Here is a 19174-nt window from a genome sequence, read left to right as displayed (position 1 = left end):
TCTGAGAGATTTTCTCATTCAGCTCACAACTTCATATGAAGCTTTTAGCTGACGTCACCGGTGTGACCGGCTTTATTCTGAGGTAACTGTGAAAAAACAGAACACAAATGGATTAAATTCCATATTTTAGTGGATGCTCCATGATGAACCACATGTGGTTTGATGTTCTGGAGCAGCCGTTTTGTAAAATGCGTTATTCATTAAAAATGTCTCTGGTGTTTCCTTTATTATGTGTAACACCGATGAGGATCAGTAACACCAGTGACTCCTACGGACAGACAGAAAAGTGGACGTTTCTGTAAACTGACCCACCTACACAATTATTCGTCTTTGAAGTTTGTCCACGCCGTCACTGTAGGAATATGCTAAATACCTTTAATTTTATATGGGAATCTCACATCATCATAATCCATATTCCTCCTACACATCACCTGAACTGTTGACCTGACGGTCAGCTACTGCAAAACATAATATGCCCTTAAAATCGATTTTTAAAATAATCGCCTATGAAGTTGGGAAGGCCAAGTTCCCGCTAATTATCCTAAACTATTATCCTAAAAGTGTAGCCAGCTAACAAGCTCAGTTCACAAACCTCTGCAAACACATCCCGGCTGAAATAACGACACAGACTAGCATGAATTCCAAGCTGCTTTATGCTGGTCTGTGCTGATCTCATGCTGGTTTAGCTGGCCACCCAGCATGGCCATACTGGTTGACCAGCATACAACATCCAAAATACAACATATGCTGGTTTTTCTAGCAAGGATGACTAGCAACTATGTTAGCTAATGGCTCAAACCAGGTTTCACATAGCTAACACTATTGGCTAGTTTAGCTTAGCTAGCTAGGTTTTAAACAGCTAGCACAGTTTGGAAGAACCACTACTGCAAAAAACACAACACTATTAGCTAGTTTAGCTTAGCTGGCTAGGTTGTAAACAGCTAGCACAGTTTGGAAGAACCACTACTGCAAAAAACACAACACTATTAGCTAGTTTAGCTTAGTTGGCTAGGTTGTAAACAGCTAGCACAGTTTGGAAGAACCACTACTGCAAACAACAATACACTATTAGCTAGTTAGCTTAGCTGGCTAGGTTGTAAACAGCTAGCACAGTTTGGAAGAACCACTACTGCAAAAAACACAACACTATTAGCTAGTTTAGCTTAGCTGGCTAGGTTGTAAACAGCTAGCACAGTTTGGAAGAACCACTACTGCAAACAACACCACACTATTAGCTAGTTAGCTTAGCTAGCTAGGTTGTAAACAGCTAGCACAGTTTGGAAGAACCACTACTGCAAAAAAACACAACACTATTAGCTAGTTTAGCTTAGCTGGCTAGGTTTTAAACAATTGGAGGCGAGGCGGGGTGTGTGGAGTCAGTCCAGCTTAGAACACATCATTTCAGTGGATTATGGTTCAGCTATGTTCCCTGACTAAAGGTACTGAGATGGACCCTTAAGGGAACCACCCCAGTGATGATGTTAGCTGCTTCTTTAGGCAAAATGAGCCAGGCTAACAGGTTCTGACTAGCGTTCAGTCATCTGTACTCTCAACAAAGTAGCCAATCAACGCAGTGACCAGTCGATTATTGAGGATTATACAACAGTGAGCTCCGGCCACGCAAGCTGATTGGTGGAGCAGCGTTCTAACCGTGCTGTTATTTCACCATAACATCACAGCTTTTTCACAAACACTGTATCACTCACTGAGATGCCGTTGCCAAGCAACAACTTTGACAGCTGTAGGAGGCGCTCAAGCCATTTGAACGTTCTCACTTCTTACTTTGCCACAAACAGAAAACGGACACTGTTAAGATCACATTTGACCGACAGCCGATTTGGTCCGACTCTGAAGACGAGACGACACTAAATTCCCAAACTGTCGTCACCACTGAGCGGCTTTTCAGTCGGCAGCTGTGACAGAACCTGGAATCAGCCAGAAATGAACCCAACACCATTCGCCAAAATAAACGGGCTGTAATAATGTATGTCTGGCGACAAACAGCATGTGAAAAATGGAAGGTCCAACTACCTTAAATTTTCTACTGGAAGGTCCAACTACCTTAAATTTTCTACTGGAAGGTCCAAATACCTTAAATTTTTGCCATATTTATCAATCATAAGCTCTTCATTTGTAACAAACTGCCACATCAGTCACAGAGCTAATTTAGCTTCTACACAAAACACAGTGTAATCTGTCATGTACTAAACGGTCATATAGCACGAAGAGGAATTTTACCACGTTTCTGCCGAATTAAACTGATGTCCGCAAAGTCATTCCGTGGTTTGGTGTGGAACGCTCTTCTCTAGAGGAACATGCAGGGTCAGAATTGTTCACAGTGGTAGTGATAGGAACCAGACGTCCACCTCTAAAAGCTCCGTCTCAGATAGTTACTACATTGTCATTGTTACTTTTGACAGACGATTTTGGCCTAAAACATATTTTTTTTATTCCATTCATGGCAGAGAGGTACATATAAGGCACTGCAAGCCAAAATATTCCCCAAAGAAAACAGATTTTTCAGATATTCGCAACTATTTGAGCCAAACACTGTTGTTAGTTCTTACATTTAAAGCCTACATCGCAACAAACAGGATTCTGGTGCATCAGAAAGGGAATTTATTGGGACTAGGCCTGTCACAACATTACATAATCACCTAATCGCTATTATTTCAGATAATCACAATTATTTAAGCTGACTGCAGTCATTTTCCACCGTCCTTAGATTTCACCATCATGTTATGCTGCAGCAAACAGAATGTGATTAGGCCCTTTTTACATTTCCACATTTTTTCTGCTGGAAGTCGTTACCCTGTAATGTTGCTTACGCTAAAGCAACAGCCAGAGCTGGACGAAGTACACAAACCATGTACTTGAGTTAAAGTCGAGACACCCAAGGTAAATATTCCTCCAGTAAAAGTAGAAGTTCCTCCCTTTAGACTTCCACTTGAGTAAAAGTACTAAAGTATTTACCTTCAAATGTACTTAAGTATAAAGTAAAAGTACTAAAAGAGTAATTCTGGCTCTGATCTGGTCCTGTTATCATTTTTATAACCAGACTGGCTTCATGAACTCATTTCAGGTGAAAGTCCTCCAGCGTCTCTCTTGGTAAACCAGTCTTTTAATAGAACGTCATTAATTAGTGACGCTGACGTCTATTAAAATGATCAGAAGCACAAAACACTGAAGGTAAACAGTTTCCATCAGGGAGAACCGAGTGGCTCTGAAATCACTTTTTACACACAAGCAAAGTTTCAGTTTCAGATTTATTTACAACTTAGTTCCAAGTTTAAGTTGAATAAAAACTGGCTTTAAACTCAGGATCACAGATGAGCTCCTTTACTATGTTGATCTGTAGGCGTCTGTTCATAAACATAAACCAGCCCAAACTCATTTACTATAAAATGAAATGGTGTTTGTAGAAATTCAGAAAAAAGCCGCGTCAGTCTCGACTGCATATGTGGACATATTTCTATATTGAGCTCTATTTACACAAAGTTAGGTTAGTTCATCATTTATGTTGAATAGACTCTCCCGAAATTTTATGAAACCAACAGCAGTTCTATCTCTTGACTACAACTATAACGGCTATAGTAGCTACTATGTATTGATAACCAGACGATAAACCAGGTAGGGTTAGCTAAAATGTCATGATCATCGCAGAAAATATAGCAAATATAACATGCTACGCTACTTCTGGGCGTAAAACATGCATGTCTATTGCTCCCAGCTGGTAAAAACGTGTAAAAATTTGTTTAAGCTGTGGATTAAAGCGCATATCACAAAAACAACAGACTGCGAATTGTGGCAAATCACCCCCGTTGTAAAATGACCATCCCCCTTCTCTAAAAAAAAATGATACTGTTTCAGCTTCTGGTCCACAAACTTTGTGCTGGGTATTTTTACTGGGCCTGGCAACCCTGCCCGCCATAGAGAAAGCTAAAAGCAGAGCAATACCCTTTAAAAGTGAAACGAGTGCGATAAGCAGCGTTAAAATGAAAGATAAAACTAATATAACACAGCTGTGCTGCCAGCTGCATCTCCAGAATGAGAACCACTAAGCCAATTCAGAGCAGCGTTCTGAATGCTGTCACTGATACCTGCTGCAGAGACTGACACCTCTCCCCAACACACGGTCGGCAGGTGAACGCACCATCATTTTCAGTTTTTCACCTAAATTGAAATCGCCTGTTGTCCTTTACATTGTCTATAAAATTCATGACGAATGGACCAAAAGAACTGACTCAAAATGACTTGGAAAAACTTCTGGTTCCATTGACTTACATTAAAAGTAAAGTATATTTTTTCCTTCTCCTGTAAAGTGAGAATCAGATGAAAACTCAGAAGACAGGTGTAGGTTCACTGACGCAACACAGACGTAGCCATGTGAACCTACACGAGTCTACTGGGTTTTATATGTGATGATGATGATGATGAAGTGTTCTTTGGGAACTATTGTGCTTTACATTTTAAAGCTGGGATTTTATCAATAAACTACCACAAAGCAGCATCTCAGACATCAGGCAGTGAATTCATAACCGGGTAACAACTGTGAGGGAGCTTTTAGAGGTTGACGTCTGGTTCCTATCACTGCCACTGTGAACAGTTCTGACTAGGTTTCTCTAGAACAGAGCGTTTCGCACCGAACCCTGACACCTGAACCGTTTACTTGTGTAGAGATTGTGATAAAATGGCTTAAACTCTAAGGGTTTGTTTAGAGATCCATACTTCAGTTCCTCCATACTTTCTGAGGTGGACGTCTGGCTCCTATCACCACCACTGTAAACAGTTATTAATATTAGCCACTGAATAATGACCAGTGCACCATAACCGGTGACCAGTCTGGCCTGAAGGTGTGCAGTGGACATGTGTTTGGGATTACTTGGACACAGAGAAGGAGAAAATGCAACCAATCCCTAGGACTGAACTCTGGAGAACTCTTAATGAAATGGTAACGAAAGGAAAGGAAGCTGCAATATGAACAAAATGTGGACACTAAATACTGAAAAATGGTATTTAGTTGTTGAGGATAATTTTATGTTATGTTTATGTGTTTCCTGCTTTTTTTCCTTTCACTTGTACTTTATAGCCGTTTTGACTGGTACTTAAAGTAAAAGAATGAAATGCAAATAAAATATCATAATCAAAAAATAAAAATAAAATAATAAAATTATTTTTGATTTTGGTGGATCAGTTTTGTCATTTTTGATTTCAACCTGATTTGGTTTCTCTGGATTTTTTTTATTTGACTTCTTGTTTTGTTTTATTTATTTAGCCTTATAATTTGATTCTATCTAAGTTCTGATTTTGATTCGATTTCACACTTTTTTCCTTGACCTTATACATTCATTTGCACGTTTGTTGAGCTTATTTCACTCATTTGACATTTGCCATACAGTTTGATTCATTGCTCGGTTTATTAAGCAAGTTAATCAATTGTAAGTTTCGTTTTTTTAAACACCGTGAAGAGAAGGGAGTGATTTTTCAGGAGACTCACTTTCAGCTCCTCAGAGAATCTGCAGACACGCCTCCAAAGCTCAGTCTGAGAAGTTGGTTGATTTTATGAAGTAATCAAACCCATTCAGTGGTGCTGAGGTCTGGACTCTGGGGCGGTCAGTCCATCGTTCAGCTTCTTTGTTTGATGTCTCTGTCTCCTTATCTCATTGATGTTCTTCTTGATCAGCTACACGTCCTTTCAGACCCACAGCACTGAGTGCTCTCCTCACAGTGGAAGGATGGACAGAAACACCCGTGGATGTTTTCAGATCTGAAGCAGCTTGATTTTCTCCTCTATCTCTGAGATCAAAGCTTTAAGTGCTGTTTATCTGATGGAGGCAGTGTTGGTGTCGACCAGGTCTTCCAGGTGGTTGTTAGGAGCCCCATTTGCTCTGTAGCTTTTAACCAGTTTTTGAAATCCAGTTTTGGAAGTTTGGAAGTTCTTCAACTTCCTCCCTTCTTATGCAGGTGGATTATACTATATTTATAATCTCCTCAGAAAGATCTCCTTTAGCCATTTGAGATGCTCATGAGACAGAAATGTGTGGCAGCTGAGGTGAGATTTTTGGGAGGTTTTTGTTGGGAGGACACAGCTGGAACTGGTTGGCTGTAAGACTGGAAGGATGGAAGAGTTAAAGTGGCTGCAGAGTGCACAAAAATAAAGAGTGGACAATTTAAACAATAATACATTTGATATTACATTTAGTGTTGGAGGTTAAACAAACGTTTATCCGTTATATCTGTTAAATATATTCAGGTCCTGATGCTGAAAAATGAAGAATCGAATGGTTGTTATTGAAATTAAATAAACAAAGGATGACCGCTGACTTTTGCACAGTACTGGGTACGCACACACTGTCAATATCCCATTCTCCAATTCTCATAGAAATTACATGGCCAAAGGTATGTGGACACCTGACCATCATGCCTAAATGAGCTTGTTGGACGTCCCATTCCAAAACCATGGGCATTAATGTGGAGTTACCCCTTTTTGAAGCAATAACAGCTTCCACTCTTCTGGGAAGCTCTCTACAAGATTTTGGAGTGTGACTGTGGGAATCTGCACCCATTCAAAGAGTGTGAGGTCAGGCATGATGTTGGACGAGAGGGCCTGACTTACAAACGATGTTCCACTCAGCCCTGCTGGAACAGGAAAGGGTCTTCCCCAAACTGCTACTACAACGGTTGCAGCATATAACTGTCTGAATCATATTTGAAAGCTGTAGCATTAACTGGAACTAAGGGGTCCACACCCTAAAAAAGCCCCAGCTGATTATCCCTCCAAACTTTACTGTTGGTACTATGCATTCCAGCACATAATGTTCTACTGGCATTCACCAAACGGAGACTCGTCCAGACTCCATTGGCGGCAGCTTTACACCACTCCAGCCGACGCTTGGCATTGCACATAGTGATCTAAGGCCTGTGTGCAGCTGCTCGGCCATGGAGACCCATTTTGTGAAGCTCCTGACGCAGCTCTTGTACTGTTGCTGCTTCCAGGGGCAGTGTGGAACTCTGTAGAGGGTGATGCAGCAGAGGATAGGCATTTTTACACTATGCTCAGCACTCAGAAGCCCTGCTCTGTGAGTTTGCATGGTCTACCGCTTTGTGGCTGAGCTGTTGTTGCTCCTACATGCTCACAATAATAGCACTTACAGTTGTCTGGGGCAGATCTAGCAGGGCAGAAATTTCATGATCTGGCTGGCAGCAAAGGTGCCATCCTATGACAGCGCCACATTTAAAGTCACCATTTAAAGTCCTTCAGTATGACCCATTCTACTGCCAATGTTTGTCTACAGAGAAGTTTTTATACACCTGTTAGTAAAGAGTGTGGCTGAAACGTCTGAACGTGATAATTCGAAGAGGTGTCCACAGACTTTTGGCCACATACTATAAATTGGTCACCGAAACAACCAACTTCAGGCGCGAGTGAGTGAGAAATGCATGGCAATCCTCGCAGACGAGATTATCAGCTATCAGTGTTAAATTATTTAAATAAATAAGGCGCCTATGCATAAATACCGCTGTGATGACCTTCAGGCCGGCCTTCAGCTCAGACTGAGCTCATTATTTTTCACCTTTCCCTTTTTTTTTTAATAATTCAAGCTTCTCAACTGGCCTGCTAAATTAAATGTATCAAGGTGGGGCTTTGATAAGGTATTCCTTTAAATATGTGCTGTTACTTCAATATACAACTGTGTTCTCTATTTACTCTTATCATAACACATAATCCATTTTATTATGACCAATCTATGATACCCGTTTGCAGCCAAGCCCCCTGCAGTGAAGACCAACGATCACAGAACTCTATGCAAAAAATAAGTAAATAAATAAATTGCCCACATTTTAATAAGAACATAATTAAAGGCAATAAACAACTGTTCTCATGCCAAACGGTAACATATTTGACCACAAGAAGCTTTTTATTATGACAAATAATACCAGCTCCCAAATTTTCGACATCAGTCGGTCATAATAATATTTAAATTACAATATTTTCCACTGTACAGGCCAAAACAATATCACGATATACACAATATCTAACATAACAATAGTAATCATTTTAAAGAAAAAACACACATTTTTAAGCAGGTCATTTTAAAAAAGATAAGATCGGATGTGGCTGAGCTTCTGTGCTGAAATGCCTGCATTTTATTCATCTTAATTATTTTACTGCAGAAATGTTGACACTTCTACAGAAAAGTAATAAACTCGATATTTATCTTTTACATTTACAGAATCAAATGTTACATTTCTGTGTAATTCAAGTCAACTCAGTCCCCAATTCTATATTTTGTAAATGTTTATACGTTAGTATTAGGCCATATACAGCACTGTGCGAAAGTCTTAGGCACCCAAGACACATTTTCAAAATCTGTTTATTTGTGTAGTTTGTGTTTATTTGCTGAGAAAAGTGTTAATATTTAAATAAACAAAATTGATAGAATATGAATTAATAATGATTGTATATATATATATATATATATTAGTGTATATATATATTTATATATATTTATATATATAAACAGTCATTTTCTGGATGTTATTTTGTTTGTTTACCCATCTCCAAGCCTCTCCTCGAGGAAGCCCAGTATTATATGTAGTTAAAAAGCAGCTCCTGGTTTGACCAATCAGTGCTTCAGTAAATTGAGCTCATGATGTAATTGATGATATTAACGAGTCTCTGTGGCGGCTGAGAAGGTGTCGAGGAAAAATATGGACCCAAGAAATTCTCCTTACTTTTTATTGTTTTTCTGTTTATTTGAATTATGAATACGACTTTATTCTAATGTATATTGTGATAAACTCACTGCGGAGCTAAACTGTTTAAAATTGGCTTAGATACCCAAAACCTTCTCCCAGTGCTGTATACATCAAAATGATCCCGTATCAGCCCTGGCCTACAATCAGCCCATCCACTAACAATAACTACACTGCAAAGAGGTGCATAAAGGTTTAAATTTCATGCTTTAAAAAGGTTTTAAAAGACGATTCGGCTGCATCTTTAAAGTTTTAGAACTATTTAAACTTTACAGTGGTGGTGGTAGGAACCAGGGGTCACAAGGACTAAAACACAGGTATAGACATATTTCCAAGCGGATGAATCGGATGATTGTGAGCACGCCGAAAGAAATTTCGGTCAAAACGTGGCGAAGGACGCGTCTTCTGAGGACGGGAGTGAACTGTCGACTATTGTCGTCACGTCCTCATGTTGACTTTGAGATCATTTGAGACCTAAACAGGGAGCTGGACCTTCTTTGTGAGCCTGCAAACGTGACGTTAATATGCACAGCACTGCATTCGGAGCTCTAAGCAGGAGATACAGTGGCTGAGAACATATTTTTGGATGTCATTACATTGGAATAAGTTTACGTGTTCCAAAAAAAAGGCCCTCTGGACGACTGCAACGTGCCCACAAAGCGGCCAGTAGCGAGAGAAGTGAACTAGTGGCTAGTGCAGAATATACTGTAATGTTGAATGTTTTAAAAACCCATTTTCCAAAAAAGTTGCAATGCTGTGTAAAATGGAAATAAATATTAAAAAAATGCAATGATGCAAAGAACATGTTCCAAAAATGTTGGGACAGGAGCAACAGGTTGGTTAGTGTAGTGGTTAACACCTCTGCCTTCTACACTGTAGACTGGGGTTCAATCCCCACCTGGGCGAACACCCCACACTATACCAATAAGAGTCCTTGGGCAAGACTCCCAACACCACCTTCGCCTACCTGTGTAAAAATGATCCAACTGTAAGTCGCTCTGGATAAGAGCGTCAGCCAAATGCCGTCAATGTAAATGGGTTATAAATACATTTATATGTTTTGGTAATAAGAACTCAATTAAACACATTGGCGTAACTTACCCTGTGCAGGCGTCACAGGCCTCAGCAGCTTATTACTGCATTTACGAACACAGCGGCCTAATGATCACTGGGAGGTTATTAGTCGTTTAGTTGTCGGCATTCGTAATTCGTTTTCAGCTGTTTGTGAGTTTTGATTAGCATATTCATAACGCATAACCCGTGAGCACGCTTGCTTCTGAAACTCGACCGCTCACATAATTACAACTCGTTCTGGCCACTTGATTAACATGACACAACCGATTCATGAGTCAACGAAGAGTCACGGATGACCAGCGGTTGAGATGTTAGTCATTCAGAGCGGTTTGGTGTGAAGCGGTTCAGACGTCTTTACAGTGGTGGTGATGGGAACCAGAAGTCACCATGACTACAACACAGATATAGCCTTTTTATTTACCTTCCAAAACCACCAGTGAGCCTACAGGAGTTTTATATGTGCTACTAACAACAACAACAACAACAACAACGTCAGAGGCATCAGGTAGCATATAATAACTTTCTGTTATAGATGAGCTTTTAGAGGTGGACGTCTGGTTCCTATGACCACCACTGTGAACCTTCTGACTCGGTAAGTTTCTCTATAAGAGAGCATTTCACACCAGACCACTCTGACCGACTCTGTTTACATCCTACTGAATAATCTGGACAAACTAACCCCCTGAATGGTCAGGAGCCGATATCTTAGCCGTTTCATTGTGCAGACGTTCTGGAATTTCCCTTAAAATACATGAAAAGTGCTACACGGATATTTACTGCACTTTTTAGTTTCACTTGTTATCCTGTCAGTCCAGTTTTCAGGTTGTCAATCCTGAAATCTAGGCGTGCTGCAGCCCCCTCGCACCCCCCACCGCCCAGCGTCCCAGCGTCCCGGCTTACGTTGAGCAGCTGCTTGGAATAAACATTCTACGACCACTTTAAATGCTTCAGACTGTGATACCACTCTGCCAACCCGCTACAGTGCCAGCATGCTGAACCGAAGAACGAGTGTGTGACAGCGCACTGCCTGACTGCACCGTCAACGCACACACACACACACACACACACACACACACACACACACACACACACACGCTTCAACCTAAGAAAGCCGAGGAACCTTCACACTGAGCTCCTCTACACATCAAAACTGACCTCCACCTGAATGTAAACATGTTTTCCGTGTGAGGACAAAGTCGCACTGCAGTCCAAAAAATGCATTGTTGGGCGTCGGGTAGGGCGCAGTGGGCTGCAGTAGTGCAGCGGCGTGTGCTTCACTGGGGCACGCATGGGCGCTGCACAAAAAAACCCTTTACCTCACTAAATCTCAACCTCCGACTAGAACTGAGAGATGAGCGAAATCGCAATTTAGAAGAGCTTCCAAATCGCAAGAGCTGCAGCTTTTATTGCGGCCTGAATTGCAAACTGTCGAACTGCCTGTCGGTGAGTTTGAATAATAATCAGAAGCAACTTAACGCCCACGTGCTGTGTATCACAACCACGACTAGGTCTGAATGACTTGGGGGAGAAAAATGCGATTTGTCTGAATATTGCGATTTGTTTCTACAAAAGGAAGCTTCAGGCCTTTTTTCCCTCCTTTATTCAGGCTGAAAGTAGTGTGTCAGTAGTGCACGCCGTGCATTCTTTGGTTACATTTGTCCACTTACATCTTGACAATCGCAGCTCCTGCGCTCTTTCAAATTGTGGAAAATTGCGGCGACAACCACCGAATTCGGTTGAGACCACGTTCAGGATTCAAACCTCTAGCCAGATGTTGTTTAGTACTTCATGCGTTCTTAGATCAACGCTATGAACACTCCCAGAACCATTTCAAGCTTGCAACTAGAGAAGAACCCCTTTCGGTGCTAAACAGAACCATATACAACACCTTCTCCATCAGTCTGAGGGACGGGTTCACCCTGAAAAGAACCTTTTAAACGCGCAAATGCCTCTCTGAGTGTTAATAGTTCTATACACTTGAAAATGACGGTTCTTCGAGGATTCTTTAGTTAAGAAAATGGATCTATGTACAACCGTGAACACTGAAATAACCACTTCAAGCTTGTAACAATAGAAGAACCCCTTTTGGTGCTATGTAGAACCATATACATTGCTTTCTCAGTCCATCTAAAGAACCATTTCACCATGAAAAGAACCATTTAAACATGCAAATGGGTTTTTGAGTGTTAATGGTTCTAGACACTTGAAAATGATCATTCTTCAAGGGTTTTCTTAGCGAAGAAAATGGTCTAAATAGAACAATGAACACTTAAAGAACACTTCATGATTGAAGGGTTCTTTGCATTGTGAAAGGGTTCTTCAGATTGATGGAGAATGTGCTGTAAAAGGGGTTGTTCTATTATTAAAAGTTGGTCATCGTTACAACAGAGGAACCTTTTTTGGTGCTATATAGAACCCTTTTCAAAAAGGGTTCTATATAGAACCAGACACAGCTCAATCGCCATCAATCTGAAGAACACTTTCACGATGCAAAGAACTCTTTAATAATGCAAAGGGTTCTGAGTGTTCATGGTTCTATATACGTAGAACCATTTACTTTACTAAAGAACCCCTGAAGAACCAACCTTTTCAAGAGTGTACAATTAAGTAGGCTTCTTCATTGTACACATTTATGATCTAATCACAGATTACGATGGTCAAATTAGGATGAAGCAATGAAAAAATAACAATAGCATGGTGAGTGAAAAAACTATAATTTGCATATTATTATCATATCATTACCATGATGTTGAATAATCACCTATCGGGCCAAGTTTACTGCACGATATATCATTTGTTTACCATTATTGTGATACTGGCCTTTGCAATACTGACGTCACAGAAGGCAGTGTTTTGTACTAAGAGCTGTACACACTTAAAAAAAGATGGTTCTTCAAGGGTTCTTCAGTAAAGAAAATGGTTCTATATAGAACCATGAACATTCACGGTTCTATATGAGCTTTTTTTAAAAGGGTTCTATATAGCATCCAAAAGGGTTCTGCTATTGTGACAAGCTTGACATCATATCAATACCAGAACCTTTATGGTGCTATACAGAACCCTTTTCAAAAATGTTCTTCAGATTGATGGAGAATGTGTTTCACACGTTTCTAAAAAGAACCTTTCTGAAAAGGGTTCTACATAGCACCCAGAAGAGTCCTGCTATTGCGACAAGCTTGACATAAAAGCAATACAAGAACCCTTTTGGTACCACATAGAACCCTTATCAAAGAGGTTCTGAAGATTTCTGAAGAATATGTTGTATACGGTTCTATACAGAACCTTTTTGAAAGGGGTTCTGCTTTTGTGACAAGCTTGACATCATCACAATACTAGAACCCTTTTGGTGCTATGCAGAACCCTTTTCAAAAAAGTTCTTCAGATTGATGGAGAATGTGTTGTATACGGTTCTATATAGAACCTTTCTGAAAAGAAAGGGTTCTGCTATTGCGGCAAGCTTGACATCATAACATTACAAGAACCCTTTTTGGTCCTATTTAGAGCTATTTTGAAAAAGGTTCTATATGGAACTGCATACAACACACCACTGATCTGAAGAACACTTTGATGATGCAGAGAACCCTTTAATCATGCAAAGGGTTCTTTGAGTGCTCATGGTTCTATATAGAACCATTTTCTTTGCTGAAGAACCATCTTTTTTAAGGGTATGGTTCCTTATATCATGAAATGGTTCTTCAGACGGATGGAGAATGTGTTGTGTAAGGTTCAATCCTTTTTCTTAACTGAAGAACCCTTGAAGAACCGTCTTTTTTGAGAGCGTAGGGCTGAAGGCCACATTGCATCGTTGCACTGCATGGTTTCCTGAGTGCATCGTGGACGACGCCGGTGCTGAAAGAACCACGTGTCATCGCAGAGGGAGCAGAACGTCACTGTCAGCACAAAAGCTCAAGTCTCCAAAGCGGTTCTAATGGGCACTAATATGAGATGCTGTTTTTGGATCGTGCCAAAGGAGTGGAGTTTTTAAATTGTGCAATAAAGGAAAAAGTGTACGTGTCCAATTTTTTGCTATGTGACGTTTTTTTGACGGCACTTTTTAAAAATGTGGCCCTTTTTTCTCTGTTCCAACTGTTCAAACCTGAGAAACACTCAATATAGTAATATATGCACCGTGAAAAATTATTGCGATATCGCATTTTTCGCATCTTTTGCCAACAAATATTGCCTGTTCAAAAAATCCACCCGGATTCAAATGGACCTGACCATCACTCCAGCAACAGCAGGAATATGTTTAGTCGAGGAATCAAGGCATTCCGGGTGCAGCTGAGCAAAATACTGCGCATTGCAATTGTAATGCGACTGCAAAATGCCTTCCAATATATCGGAATCGCATTAGTGAAAGACTGGCCTGCAGGACGTTTGACCAAAGTTGTTTAGGGTTCTTGGACCACATGAATCCTTTGATTTATCTGAGCAACCACACAGCATCTGTGCATTAACGTTTGCATAAAGCAGCCTTAGGCAATGTCGGTATTGCAAAAGTCAAAATTGCGACCTATTAACAGATGACGACTTTGAATATGCAACGAACCTGCTGGCCAATCACAGCCCCAGATAAGCGTTCCTAATGAATTAAGACGTTCATGTCATCTGACGTCATCAGAGCTGGTTTTGTTCTGGTAATGTATCGCAAGGTGTACTGCAGAATCGCAACATGCAGCAGAAAAATCGCAACGCTGGTATTTTGTCCATATCGTGCAGCCGTAATGGACTAAACTGGGTCACCAGTGGGCTGAGCCCTGCACATGCATGAAGCAGCAAAGAAACAACATGCGGGCACTTCCGAAAAAAAAAACCAGCTTCCGAACGTTCTCCCACACTCTAGAACCTTCACCATGCTGCGCTTTCCATTTTTCGGAACAGACGCCTAGGCAGCATGGACGGCGTGACGTAGCAGCAATAGTGCATGCACTTTTCCTCATCTCCCACCACCATGACTCAACAGCCCCCCATCAGAGCGTGGACACGTATCACTTCTTCGCCGAGTCCATCTGACTGTGGTCATGAGAGAGGAGCGGAAAGGTCCTGAAAGGGCACAAAGTGGAGCTGGAAGAAGTGGCCAAACTGGGAAACTGGGAATGCTCAGCGCACAAGCCAACATCGTGACATCTGCAGCATGCATACAGCATGTTTTACAATGCATCTCACAGGGGGGAGGCAGCCGGGGGGGGGGTGTTTAGAAGATGGATAGCATGCAAAAAAGCACTTTAAGGTGATGCACCTTTTTTGTTGCCATTGCATTGAATGCGAGCGAATGCAACGAGCGGGTGCAAGTGAATGCATTGCAATGCATGCATGCGCTGATGCATGAATAGATCAAAAACATGAGCAAAATCAGGCCAACGACAGCTGATCCTCCACAATGTCACGGGTGTAGTATGGCCAAGCCATATGACTGGGGCTGAGGGGGAAAGCATGCACGTTTTAAGGCTCCATCTCCAGACCTTGGGTTAAAAGAGTGCAAAAAAAAACCCAAAATCCCTTTAAATACGCAAAACTAGCCCATCTCATTTTTTTGCATGCACCCTCGCCTCCGCGTGCACGTAGTAAAGTTGCAAAAATGATGCTATGCAGGTCATGGGAGCTGCTGGGGATGGCTGTAGTGCGAGGCATGATCTGATGAGGCACAGCTCGCTTTTTTTTTTGCAGCCCTTCCATTTGCACATATTAATAGTGAACATAGCACGACTAATAACATAAACAGGAACCTGAAATCTGATTAAAAACAGCGCCAATGTAAAAAATAAGATCAAATATGCCGAGCTTGAGTGGCCAGTGGGCTGGCTTGTTTAGGCACGCGGTCACCAAGTTGCACGAGCCCTCGTATTTCCGACAAAACAAGCCACAGCGACTGGCTGCAAACAACTTGACGCGCGCTCGCGTGCGGCACCGGGTTTGAACGGCTGACAAAGTTTAAAGCCCCCCGCAGCCCCCCACAGCCCCTCTCCGCCTTCTCCTCGCTTCTGGCTCCTTCCTAGACCGCTTAGCCGAGCTGGTTCGGGCTTTTTTCTCCCTCCTCTAACTTGTCCTTTAACTTGAGTCAGCAACCAGATTTGACCACCGCCGACCACAACTCACCCAACAGACACAAACAGGAGGCGAGCCGGAGGTTTACGGCGCAAACCGCTGCTGAGCTGGCCGGCCCGAGTGTCAGCAGCGTCCAGCGGCCGTCCGTGGGGCTGTAAGGGGTTTAACTTTGCAGTTGGTCCGCTCGAACATCCCCTTCTCCCGCACACTGTCAGGAACTCCAGACGCGGAGTGGGAAAAAAAAACTATCCGCGTCCCTTTTTTCCCCACTACAGTCACAAAATGGTGAATGAACCACTAACAGCTGGCGCGGCCTGGCCAATCAGAGCCCGCCGGAGGATACAGTAGCCAATGGGCGCCGGCGGACGAGCCAGGGGGCGGGCCCGGTCTCAAAGTAGGCGTGACTGACGTGCGCTGCGAGCCAATGGAAATCGCAGCCGGAGAAGTTTACAGTATCCAATGAGGGCGCCGGGAACCTTAGGAACAGAGTGTGGGCGGGCACCGGGGGCGGGGTCAAGGCTGCGTCGGCCAATCAGATGACGACAGTTCTCTGCCTCGTAACGGCCAACGGTCGGAGCAGCGCAGCCGGAGTGTGAAAGTGAACTAACGAGGTTGGAAAAGCAGAAAAAAAAGAGATGCGTAGAAAAAGATACGCGGAGAGAGAGAGAGAGAGAGAGAGAGAGAGAGGGACAGATAGAATGGGAAGGTATAAGGACAGCCCTTACGTCTAAAACTACTACGCACAGCTTTGGGCAAAACAGCAGCGCAGCCGCGGAGAATCAGCGCACTCGTTCCCCTCCTTCGCTGTTTTCTCCTTTCTACTCTTGCTCTCTTTTCTCTCAGCAACAGCCCCTCGCCTCGTATCCGATCGCAGCCAATCACGGCCGCCCGCTTCACTCGTCCGCCGACGTAGGCGCCTCTTCGCCCCGCCCCCCTACGGACGATCTTACCCGGGAGTTCGCCGTTGACGTCACCTCGCCGGCCTGCGATTGGCGAGGCGGGACGCGGGCGCCAGCCAATCAGCGAGCAGAGCGGTGAAGTCATCACGCATGTTGCCACCAGCTGGCCGGAGGGGGCGGGGCTTGGACTCACTTCACCCCGAGCTGGCTGTGGTGAAGAGTAGTGAGCGCGTCTGCGTGGATCTGGATCTGGATCTGTATTAAAACGACGTCGTTTAAATTGATTTCACGCACTGAAACAAGAGATTTCCCCCAGCCTAAGATCAGCACGTTTAATATCTGACTTATCTTTTGGACGCTGGCTTTAAAAAGCAAGCGTAAAACCTCAATTAGCTGTATTAAAAGTCTGCTTTTCAAAGGAGAACTCCAGCGAATTTTCAAAATTGCTGCACAACTAAACGGCTAAGGCGTAAACAACGCCGCTCAGAGTGGCTCGGTGTGAAACGCTCCGTTCCAGAGAAACTTGCCGAGTCAACTGCTCACAGTAGTGGTGATAGGAACCAGACGTCCCCCTCTAAAAGCTCCCTCCACAGAAAGTTCCAACATGAAAATGGCTATGAATTGACTGCCTGACGTCTGAGGCATCGTTTCGCTGTAGTTTCATGACAAAGTTTTGACGTTGTGAGGCAAAATAGCCCCCAAAGGAAACTCCCCCCCCCCGACTTAGGGCTATTTCACCATCAACAGCATTACGTATAAAAGCCCAGAAGACTCGTGTGGGGTCACTGGTGGTTCTGGACAGTAAATAAAAGGGCTATATTTGTGTTGTAGACATCATGACGTCTGGTTCCCATCACCGCCACTGTAAAGAAATCAGTCTGTACGATGAAGCATTTCACACCAAACCACCAGGAATGGCTTTGTTTACACCTCAGCCACTGACGTGTGCAGAAATTTCGAGAAATGGGTGGAATTCCCCTTTAAAACAGCAGACGCAGCCTGTCTTAGTGGACACAGCCGTATTCGAGGGAATGTCCGAGACTTTGCACGAACTAGTGGTTGGCTTTTGGATTGGAGAGAGAAGAGATGCAACTGAGCACACACACACACACACACACACACACACACCGCGTAAAGATAACACTTGCTCAAAGTTACACACTAACCGTTACATAATCTGTTGTGGACAGTCACGCACCGCCGGGCTTGAACGTAAGCAGCGCCATCTGCCGGCTGAATATCGCAGTGCAGCTCATCAGAACCGCTTGGCTGAAGGAAACCGAGTTTGTCCTCTGAGAAAATACAGAACCAACAAAATGGACCTTTAGCTGGAAATCCCACCATTTAGCTTCAAATGCTACATTTGGAAATGATTCACTTACACCGGTCAGGCCCAGCATCATGACCACCTCCTCGTTTCTACGCCCACTGTCCATCTTATCAGCTCCACTGACCTTATAGCTGCACTCTGTAGTTCTAGAGTTACAGACTGTAGTCCATCTGTTTCTCTGGTACTTTGTTACCCTGTTCTTCAGTGGTCAGGACCCCCATGGACCCCCACAGAGCAGGTAATATATGGGTGGTGGATCATTCTCAGCACTGCAGTGACACTGACGTGGTGGTGGTGTGTTAGTGTGTGCTGTGCTGGTGCGAGTGGATCAGACACAGCAGTGCTGCTGGAGTTCTTAAACACCTCAGTGTCGCTGCTGGACTGAGAACAGTCCACCAACCCAAAACGTCCAGCCGACTTCGTCCACGAAAACGGCAAAATGCTTCTTCAGATTGCTGGAGAATGTGCCGTATATGGTTCTATATCGCACCAAAAAGGGTTCTTCAAGCATTACAAGCTTGACATTGTAACAATAGCAGAACCCTTTTTGGTGCTGCGTAGAACATTTTTCTAAAAAGGCTTATCTATAGAACCATACATGAAACACTCTGAAGAACCATTTCACTATGCAAAGACACATGCTCCTAAAAGAGATGGTTCTGCAAGGGTTCTTTAGTAAAGACAGTTATTCTATGTAGAACCATGAACACTTAAAAAACCATTTGCACACTTAAGTGGTTCTTTGTATGGTGAAGTTGTTCTTCAGTTGACCGAGAATCTGTTGCATATGGTTCTGTACAGAACCAACAAGAGTTCTGCTACTGTTATGATGTCAAGCCTAGAACAATAGCAGAGCCATTTTTGGTGCTACATAGAATAACATACAACACATTCTCCATCTATGTGACGAACTATTTCACCATGTAAGGAACCATATTCTTAAAATGTTTATCTAAGGGTTCTTTAGTGAATACTATGGTTCTACATTGAACCGTGAAAACTCCAGGAACCATTTGCACACTTATGTGGTTCTTTTTTAAGAGTGATGTTCTTTGCATGGTGAAATGGT

General features: G+C 42.8%; 1 protein-coding gene across 3 annotated transcripts in view; it reads right to left on the bottom strand.

Annotated features, from left to right (window-relative positions):
* The window catches only part of cicb (capicua transcriptional repressor b), a 91604-nt gene extending 75174 nt beyond the window's left edge, over nt 1-16430 (bottom strand). The window contains exon 1 of one of the 3 annotated variants that reach the window (XM_037537318.1): nt 15928-16430. The gene's annotated coding sequence lies outside the window, so the exon portion shown is untranslated. The remainder of the gene's footprint in view (nt 1-15927) is intronic. The other 2 variants (XM_037537317.1, XM_037537319.1) reach the window with 2 other exon arrangements.
* Nucleotides 16431-19174: the final 2744 nt, after the last annotated feature.

Source organism: Pygocentrus nattereri, chromosome 3 (assembly GCF_015220715.1).
Source record: "Pygocentrus nattereri isolate fPygNat1 chromosome 3, fPygNat1.pri, whole genome shotgun sequence".
NCBI lineage: Eukaryota > Metazoa > Chordata > Actinopteri > Characiformes > Serrasalmidae > Pygocentrus > Pygocentrus nattereri.
This window is presented reverse-complemented; position numbering and strand designations above follow the sequence as displayed.